Here is a 9,195-nt window from a genome sequence, read left to right as displayed (position 1 = left end):
TTCTTTGACTTGGTCAATTTCATTCCTAGATAAGTTCTTTCTTTAAAAAAAAATACAAAAAGGGCGTGTGGGAATTTAAATGTCAGTAAACGGTCTCCTCACACCTTATCTGTTTTCCTCGGCATATGAAGTTGTTCCCATTATTCCCTTCCCATCAGTCTTTTGTGAAGGGAATGTTAACGCATTTCCCCAGAAATGTGTCAAATCACTCTAGAAAAATAAGTCTTTTCCCAGAAAGACAATTTTTAAAATTCATTTTTATTGCAGTATAGTTGATTTACAATGTTGTGTTAGTTTCAGGTGTACAGCAAAGTGAATCAGTTATACATATACATATATCCACTCTTTTTTAGATTCTTTTCCCATGTAGGTCATTACAGAGTACTGAGTAGAGTTCCCTGTGCTATACAGTGGGTCCGTATTAGTGATCTATTTTATATATAGTAGTGTATACATGTCAATCTCAATCTCCCCACAAAGGCAATTTTTAACCTATACCTTAAGAAACAGACAAACAAAAAACACTATATGCCGAAATAGCACACCCCGCAACCCAAGCCACAAAAGAAACAAAAGCAAACTACCCAAACACAATCTGCACTTCTGTTCTTATTCCATAGACTCTTGGCTTCTTAAGATCACCTGTTACCGATACATGTGATAAATGATAATAATAATAGCAATTAACCTTTATTTTGCAGCTATCCGTAGGGCCATTCAAACTAGCGAACTCACTGCGGAGCAGCGGAAGTCAGGAAGAGTCTATTTCTTAGAAGGGCGCGGCTGGCGGCCTTGGCTTACTACCTGCCTGCGAGCTACCCGGCACGGAGGCGGCCCCTGCGCGCGAGCGTCCGGCGGGCCGGCGCCGCGTGGCTCTCCGGCGCCCTCTGCTGTGCAGTCGGCTCCACGCCGCCGCTAAGCGCGGACTCTCCACAGCCGTGCCTTCCCTGCAAGCTTCTCGCCATTCGTGGGGTGATGTGAGACTGCTAGGTGACGTGGGGTGAAGTGGAGCTCGCGGAGGGCTGCGGTGGGGGGCGTGTGGAGTCTGAGAAGTAAGGTGCAGACTGGCTGGGGGTGTTGTGGAAGGGAGTCTTTGCGGCGGGGAGGGATGTGCAGCCTGCGGGGCACCATGCCACCAAGATCCACTTTCCCCTGCGCGAGTGTGGTCCTGGCGCCGCCCGTGCCCACACGTCTCCTGCGCCCCGGAGCCCTTTACTTGCTTAGGGAAATGGTAGAAAGCTGGGGGCGGTTTCCCTGTCGCCTTTTAAACCTGCCTCCTTCCCATAAATCGGAAAATCTGTCCTTAGAAGAAGGATAATTTTCTATTATCCTTCCCAGCCAGGGCAGTCTGTATTATGAAAACAGAAGATAGTTTTCAACACGTAAAATGTTGAACATATGTCTTGCAGGTTCTCCCCTCCCCTCCCCCGGGGACCATTTCCCTGAGAGTGACTGGTCCGGAATCGTCCAAACTGCCTTGCTCCACACCCCACTCCTCCCCGACCCCTACTTTCCATCCCCTTAGCAAATACTTTCCTAGATGGTGTATTCACCTAAGAACTGTAATTCTGAGATCTCACCCATTTATGTCCACTTGCTAGCTGTGTGGCAGTCACTAAACTACTCTGAGGTAATGGCATCAACCTCACAGAGTGGATGAATAAACCTCCTTTATTCACTCATTCCACATGTGTCAACTGAGCACCTACTCCAGCTGGGCCCTGGGCTAGGTGCTGGGAATACATCAGGGAGCAAGACAGATGCTTTCCTTACTGTCATGAAATTTGCCTCCCTACTAGGGACTCAGACAATAAACTAATAAATACACGAATGGTGGTAAGTGTGTCCACGTAAGGAACATGGTACAAGGAGAGAGAATACAATGGATTCTGATTTAGGTTGTGAGGGCAAGGAAGGCCGCTCCAGGAAGGGACACGAAAGCTTAACCTGAAAGATAAATAAGCTGGATGAAAGGTGTTGGGCAAAAATCCTGAATTGGGAAAGTTTCATATGTTCTATGAAAGGCCGTGTGAATGGATATCAGGAGTGAGGAGGAGAGATGCTCCAAAGGAGTTTGGAGAATGAACCAGGGGACTATTGGTGTTGTGCATTCTGTGGATTTGGACAAATGTATTATGACGTGTATCCATCACTATAGTCTCAAACAGAGTATTTTCACTGCCCTAAAAATCCTCTGTGCTCTGCCTACTCATCCCTTCCCCTGACCCCCGACCCCTGACAGCCACTGGTCTTTTTTCTTGTCTCCATAGTTTTACCTTTTCCACAATGGCATATAATTGGAATCATACAATATGTAGCCTTTAAAATTTTTTTTTAAACATTTATTTATTTGGTTGCACCAGGTCTTAGTTGCAGCAGGCAGTCTCCTTAGTTGCGGCACATGGGCTCCTTAGTTGCGGCATGTGAACTCTTAGTTGCGGCATACATGTGGGATTTAGTTCCCCGACCAAGGATCGAACCCAGCCCCCTGCATTGGGAGTGCGGAGTCTTAACCACTGTGCCACCAGGGAAGTCCCAGTATGTAGCCTTTTTGAGTTGGCTTTGTTCACTTAGTAATAATGCATTTAAGGTTCTTCCATGCCTTTTCATGGACTTTTATCAGATATTTTAATATGTCCAAAGAGCTAAAGAAAACAATGTCTAAAATCTAAAGGAAAGATTCCACTCCAATAAGTAAAGAGCTTGCAACTTATTCCCACCCTCACAAGAAAAAATATGAACAGATTAAAAATCAGTGACTAGAGATTGGTTCAAGATGGCAGAGTAGAAGGACGTGCTCTCACTCCCTCTTGCGAGAGCACCGGGGTCACGGCTAACTGCTGAACAGTCATCGACAGGAGGACACTGGAACTCACCAAAAAGGACACCCCACATCCAAAGACAAAGGAGAAGCCACAATGAGATGGTAGGAGGGGCGCAATCACAATAAAATCCAATCCCATAACCGCTGGGTGGGTGACTCACAAACCGGAGAACACTTACACGACAGAAGTCCACCCACTGGAGTGAAGGTTCTGAGCCCCACGTCACGTCAGGCTTCCCAACCTGGGGGTCTGGCAACGGGAGGAGGAATTCCTAGAGAATCAGACTTTAAAGGCTAGTGGGATTTGATTGCAGGACTCTGACTGAACTGGGGGAAACAGGGACTCCACTCTTGGAGGACACACACAAAGTAGTGTGTGCATCAGGACCCAGGGGGAAGGAGCAGTGACCCCATAGGAGACTGAACCAGACCTACCTGCTAGTGTTGGAGGGTCTCCTGCAGAGGCGGGGGGTGGCTGTGTCTCACCATGAGGACAAGGACACTGGCAGCAGAAGTTCTGGGAAGTCCTCCTTGTAGAGACGTGGATGGATCTAGAGACTGTCATACAGAGTGAAGTAAGTCAGAAAGAGAAAAACAAATATCGTATATTAACGCATATATGTGGAACCTAGAAAAATGGTACAGATGAACCGGTTTGCAGGGCAGAAATTGAGACACAGATGTAGAGAACAAACGTATGGATGCCAAGGGGGGAAAGTGCGGGGGGTGGCGAGGGGGTGGTGTAATGAACTGGGAGACTGGGATTGACATGTATACACTGATGTGTATAAAATGGATAACTAATAAGAACCTGCTGTGTAAAAAAATAAATAAAATGAAATTCAAAAATTAAAAAAGGGGCTTCCCTGGTGGCGCAGTGGTTGAGAATCTGCCTGCCAATGCAGGGGACACGGGTTCGAGCCCTGGTCTGGGAAGATCCCACATGCCGCGGAGCAACTAGGCCCGTGAGCCACAATTACTGAGCCTGCGCGTCTGGAGCCTGTGCTCCGCAACAAGAGAGGCCGCGATAGTGAGAGGCCTGCGCACCGCGATGAAGAGTGGCCCCCGCTTGCCACAACTAGAGAAAGCCCTCGCACAGAAACGAAGACCCACCCAACACAGCCATAAATAAATAAATTAAAAAAACTAAAGAACTGGATTTAAAAAAAAAAATTTAAAAAAAATCAATGACTATTCTTGGCTACATCAGAGAATTGAGGTCATGGGACAAATTGTAACCACCAAACTGGAGAAACAGGTGATGCTAGAGATTACAGATTATAGTGAACACAGATCAGCACACCTGAGGCAGAAACTGCTGGAATCTGTAAAACTGGGACTTAAATGGTAGCTTCAATGAATTGCTGGTGACTGAGTGTGGACTAACTTGAGAATTAAAAACTCCTGGGGGCCTAATCTAAGCAACCCCCCTGCCCCCGACAATCATGGTGTTTACCCTTCAGATCCTCAACAGGTTTTCTTGGTAAAGATCAGAGAAAAATTGCCTGCTGTTTGGCCAGGGAGAGGGGAGAAGTAACCATTTTGAAATAAGCCAAGAGCATTTTCCATACAATGGCCTACCCAGCAAGGGAGAAGACTTCACCAGAGCCTTCTTGGACTTGGGGTAAGGGAAATTACTAAACTTCAGACCCTCTGGCCATCCGCCTTCACATAAGCGAAGAAAAAACCTGAGAAGTACTTGTGAAGGTCACAGCCCGGGGGACAGGCACACTAAACGACCGAGACCAAATCATAGGATTACAGAACGTGTCTCCTCAACACAGACCTGACGAAACATCAGTAAGGGCTCCTTACTCTTTCAGCTGTGACAGTGGGTCACAGCTGGAAAGAACTGAAGGCTCAGACTCAATGGGGTTTCTAGGGGAAACGAAAGATGCCAGCAGACAAAACCAAAGACGCTTGTGGAAACTGAATCCTCTGATACTACAGATACAGAAAACAGTAAACACAGCATATCTCCTGGCCAAATAAAAGTAAGATGTCATACAAAGGCCTGTCTATGTCTTAATACCTGACAATTCATGATTGGCTTTCAACAAAAAAATTACATGGCATGATAAAAGGAAAGAGTCTGAAGAGACAAAGCAAGTGTCAGAACCAGATTCAGGTATAGCAGAGATTATGAAATTATCAGACTGAGAATTAAAAATAAATATGATTAATATGCTAAGGGCTCTAGTGGAAAAGGTGGACAACATGCAAGAACAGATGGATAATGTAAAAGAGAGATAGCAACCCTTAGAATATAAAGGAAACGCTAGAATAAAAAACACTGTAAAGAAATAAAGAATACATTTGATGGACCCATCAGATGATTGGAAAGGGCTGGGATTAGAATCAGAGAGTTTGAATATATATCAGTAGAAACTTCCCAAACTTAAATGTAAAGAGAAAAAAATAAAAAATGGAATAGAATATCTCCATTCATTGTGGGACAATTCCAAAAAGTATAACATATGTATAATGGGACTACCAAAAGCAGAAGAAAGAAAAGAAACAGATGAAATATTTGAAGTAATAATGGCTGGGATTTTTGTAAGATTAATGATAGAAATCAAACCGCACATCTAGGAAGTTCAGAGAACACCAAGCAGGATAAGTGCCAAAAATCCCCCAAAACCCACCTAGGCATATCATATTCAAATTGCAGAAAACCAAACACAAAGAGAAAATCTTGAAAAAAAGTCAGAGAATAAAAACACCTTACCTAAAGAGGAACACAGATTGTTTCCACAGGGAGGCTTGTTCTGTATGCCAGTCTGAGTCTTGCCAGAAGCCTGACCAAATGGCAAGGCCATTAGCCACATCCATGAGTCAGTGAGGATACAGCAAGCCTTCTTTGTTGAAGCGACCTGGACAGACATCCACACTGCGTGAAGCTCTGCCCATTGTGCCGAGAATCCCTTACCATGCTCGGTAAGGGAAAGGTCGTGCTCAGGTTGGATGGCAGCTGCGCCCTATTCCTGCTCGTTAGTAGTTAACTGGGAGGAGCCGTCAGGTGTGCTGATCAGGCCCATTTATGGTCCAGGGAGGTCTTTGTACCTGGACCCTCATAGGGCCAGTGGAGGCACTGGCTCTTTGGGCAGTATGCCAGAGAGCCAAAGGGACACTCCTGAGAACTTTTCAGGGAGTTGTGAGACCCCATCTGGGCCGAGTTTTGCTCATTCCTATATGTACCATTTATATAGAAGATTCCTGAGCCACCTCCACCAGGTGACTTGAGACATCTTCTTGTATCCATGACATGATTGGAATTTATGGTCTTAAGATTACTTCACAGCCATGAATCATGTGCTCAATATCCACCAAGGCCCAATAACAGGCCAATAATTGTGTCCCAAGCTAAGACAGTGGGGCTCTCTCATTCATCTTCAGACTCACCAAGAAAGGCAAAGGACCATCACCATGCAGCCTCTCCAGGTAATCTGGTACCTGGCCCCGAGTTCCTAAATGGGGAGCCCATCAATCTCCCTTGAGGCCCCATTATTGAGTGACCAGACCCAGGGATGTCTTTGGGAAAGCCCTTGCCCAGATTGTCCAGAAGAGGGCGCCTGAACACCATTTTTACATTATTCTTTTCGTTGGTCAATTTTTGCTATTTTTGCAGTAAATTTTTTTTTTCCTGTGCCCAGGAAGAGGGCAGAGCTATGGTTTGGGGCCTGCTGTGGCACTAGAAGGTTCATAGCAGTTGGTCTGATGGGCTTTGTGGGATTCAGACAAGTGGGCAGAACTGAGGCCAGTCTCCAGCAGCAGCAGTATTCGTAGCTCTGCAGCTTGTGTGCTCATCAATGAGTGTCCATAAAAATCCTTCTTCTTCCTTGGCTGCTGGGCATTGACCCTAATGAGTGAGAGCTCAAGGCACATCTGTCCCTGTAGTACTGAGAAAACTCTCCCAGCTTCAGGGAAGCAGTGGGCTCTTTCTGATTCCTCTACTGTTTTGTTCCATCTGTTGTTGTTAGTGTCTTATTTAATCATCATCATGGTAGCTAATGTTTATTGAACACCTACAGCTTGCCAGGCATTGTTCTGAGTGCTCTACATGAATCTCTTCATTTCATCTTCTTTTCAGCCCTATGAACTATTATTAAGATCCCACTGTATGGATGAGGCTCAGAAAGCTGAAACAGTCCGTCGAAAGTCACAAAGCCAGTACGTGGCAGAGCTATGATTTGAATCCCTCTGAGCCCGAAGTTTGTCTTCTTCCTATTAAGCCACAATGCCCTCTACACTTCCTCCTCCCAACCTGCATGCCTCTACCACTCCATGCCATCTCAGCAGCACAATGTCTGTGTGGGTCCTGGGTTTGTACGGTGTCTTCCAGGCAATGAGCTCAGAGATGACACTTAGCAAAGCACTTTCCTTTCTTTGTTGGGATTGAGACGGATTGTCTTACATGAGAAACCAACCACTCCGTATACAAAGCACACTGGTTAAGGTCAGGGAATCCCAGCCTTGGAGATTTCATAAACTAATAATATTAGTAAAATAAAACTGGGTTCTGACATAGGTCATTATCTTTTAATTTTACCAATTAAGACCATTTAAAAGAACACCATTCATACTCCTACTACTACTAATAACAGGCATAATATCCAATCCTTATAGAGAAAGTTTACCGTGTACCAGGTATTATTCTCAATCTTTCAATGAACTGATAAATCCTCACAAAAATCATATTCAGGGCTTCCCTGGTGGCGCAGTGGTTGAGAATCTGCCTGCCAATGCAGGGTACACGGGTTCGAGCCCTGGTCTGGGAAGATCCCACATGCCGCGGAGCAACTGGGCCCGTGAGCCACAGTTGCTGAGCCTGAGCATCTGGAGCCCGTGCTCCGCAATAAGAGAGGCCGCGATAGTGAGAGGCCCGCGCACCGCGATGAAGAGTGGCCCCCGCTCGCCACAACTAGAGAAAGCCCTCGCACAGAAACGAAGACCCAACACAGCCATAAATAAATAAATAAATAAATAATTTTTAAAAAATGGTTAAGATAGTACATTTAAAAAAAATCATATTCAGTTGGCATTATTTTTATCCCCATTTTGTAGAAAAGGAAACTGAAAACGAGAAATATTTTGTAAATTACTCCGGACTCTGCCAATGACCATTATAGTATACTCTCTCTCATCTGTGTTTCACAAAAGCTGTCTTTATTTATTTTTTTAACATCTTTATTGGAGTATAATTGCTTTACAATGGTGTAATTTTGGGATGATTCGTTGCCTATTCAGAGATGCGGGGTACATCGAGTTGATTGTGGAGATTTAATCCGCTGCTCTTGCAGCCGCTGGGAGAGATTTCCCTTTCTCTTCTTTGTTCGCACAGCTCCTGGGGTTCAGCTTTGGATTTGGACCCGCCTCTGAGTGTAGGTCGCCTGAGGGCGTCTTTTGGGAACTCTGAGGTCTTCTGCCAGTGTTCAGTAGGTGTTCTGTAGAAGTTGTTCCACATGTAGATGTATCTCTGATGTATTTGTGGGGAGGAAGGTGATCTCCACATCTTACTCCTCCGCCATCTTGAAGGCCCCTCACACAAAAGCTATCTTTAGAAGAAACCATCAAGCATACAACGGAAGCCCTGATCTCAGAATTTAGGAATAACCAAGTAAAAGCACAGACAGCTTGGGGTTTGCATCTTGGGCAAATTAAATGCTGTGTCTCTGTTTTTTGAAATTTAATATGAAAATACTAATATCTGTTGTGAGGAGTAAATGACTTAATATATACTGAGGCCTAACCCAGTGACTGGCACATAATAAGGACCCCCCCAATACATACCAGCTGCGATGTTTATCATTGTTATTCCTTCTGGCACAGCCTTGCAAACTCATGTTTTGCTGGGAAGAAACTGAATATGGATACTACAGACTAGTCCTGTTACTGAGGTCAGATAGTTTCTGTGACTGACTGTACCCTCCAATTTCCCCCTCCTTGACTGAACTGAAGCAGGCAGAAATGTTTGGGCTTTACTTCCCATTGGTTGAAATTGTTGTTGCCATAGCAGCACTCAAGCTTTCCTTCTGAAAACCCTGGGGAACAGGTGCTTCAAAACTTGTTCTGAGACTTCTGCAGCAGCTGCTCCCAGGTTGGGTGGTTGCTCAGGTATCGAGGGTTAGTAAGGGTGGGAGGGCTCTGCAAAAATCATCTGCAGTGGTTCTCCCCATTCATCACCCAGACCCCAAACCTGACCACACCCCTGACCCTTCACACCCATTCTACCCATCTGGCCTCTCATTAGGAAGGTAAAGGGAGAAGAGGGACTAGGAAAGGCCAGTGGGAGGGAGGATAAAGAATGATTTGTCCTACCAATATGTGAGGATAAAATCCCAGAATTTTCCTTCTCATGTTGGAGCACAGGT

The sequence above is a fragment of the Balaenoptera ricei genome, chromosome X (assembly GCF_028023285.1).
Source record: "Balaenoptera ricei isolate mBalRic1 chromosome X, mBalRic1.hap2, whole genome shotgun sequence".
NCBI classification, from domain to species: domain Eukaryota; kingdom Metazoa; phylum Chordata; class Mammalia; order Artiodactyla; family Balaenopteridae; genus Balaenoptera; species Balaenoptera ricei.
The sequence above is the reverse complement of the archived record's forward strand: the minus strand, read 5'-3'. Positions refer to the sequence as shown.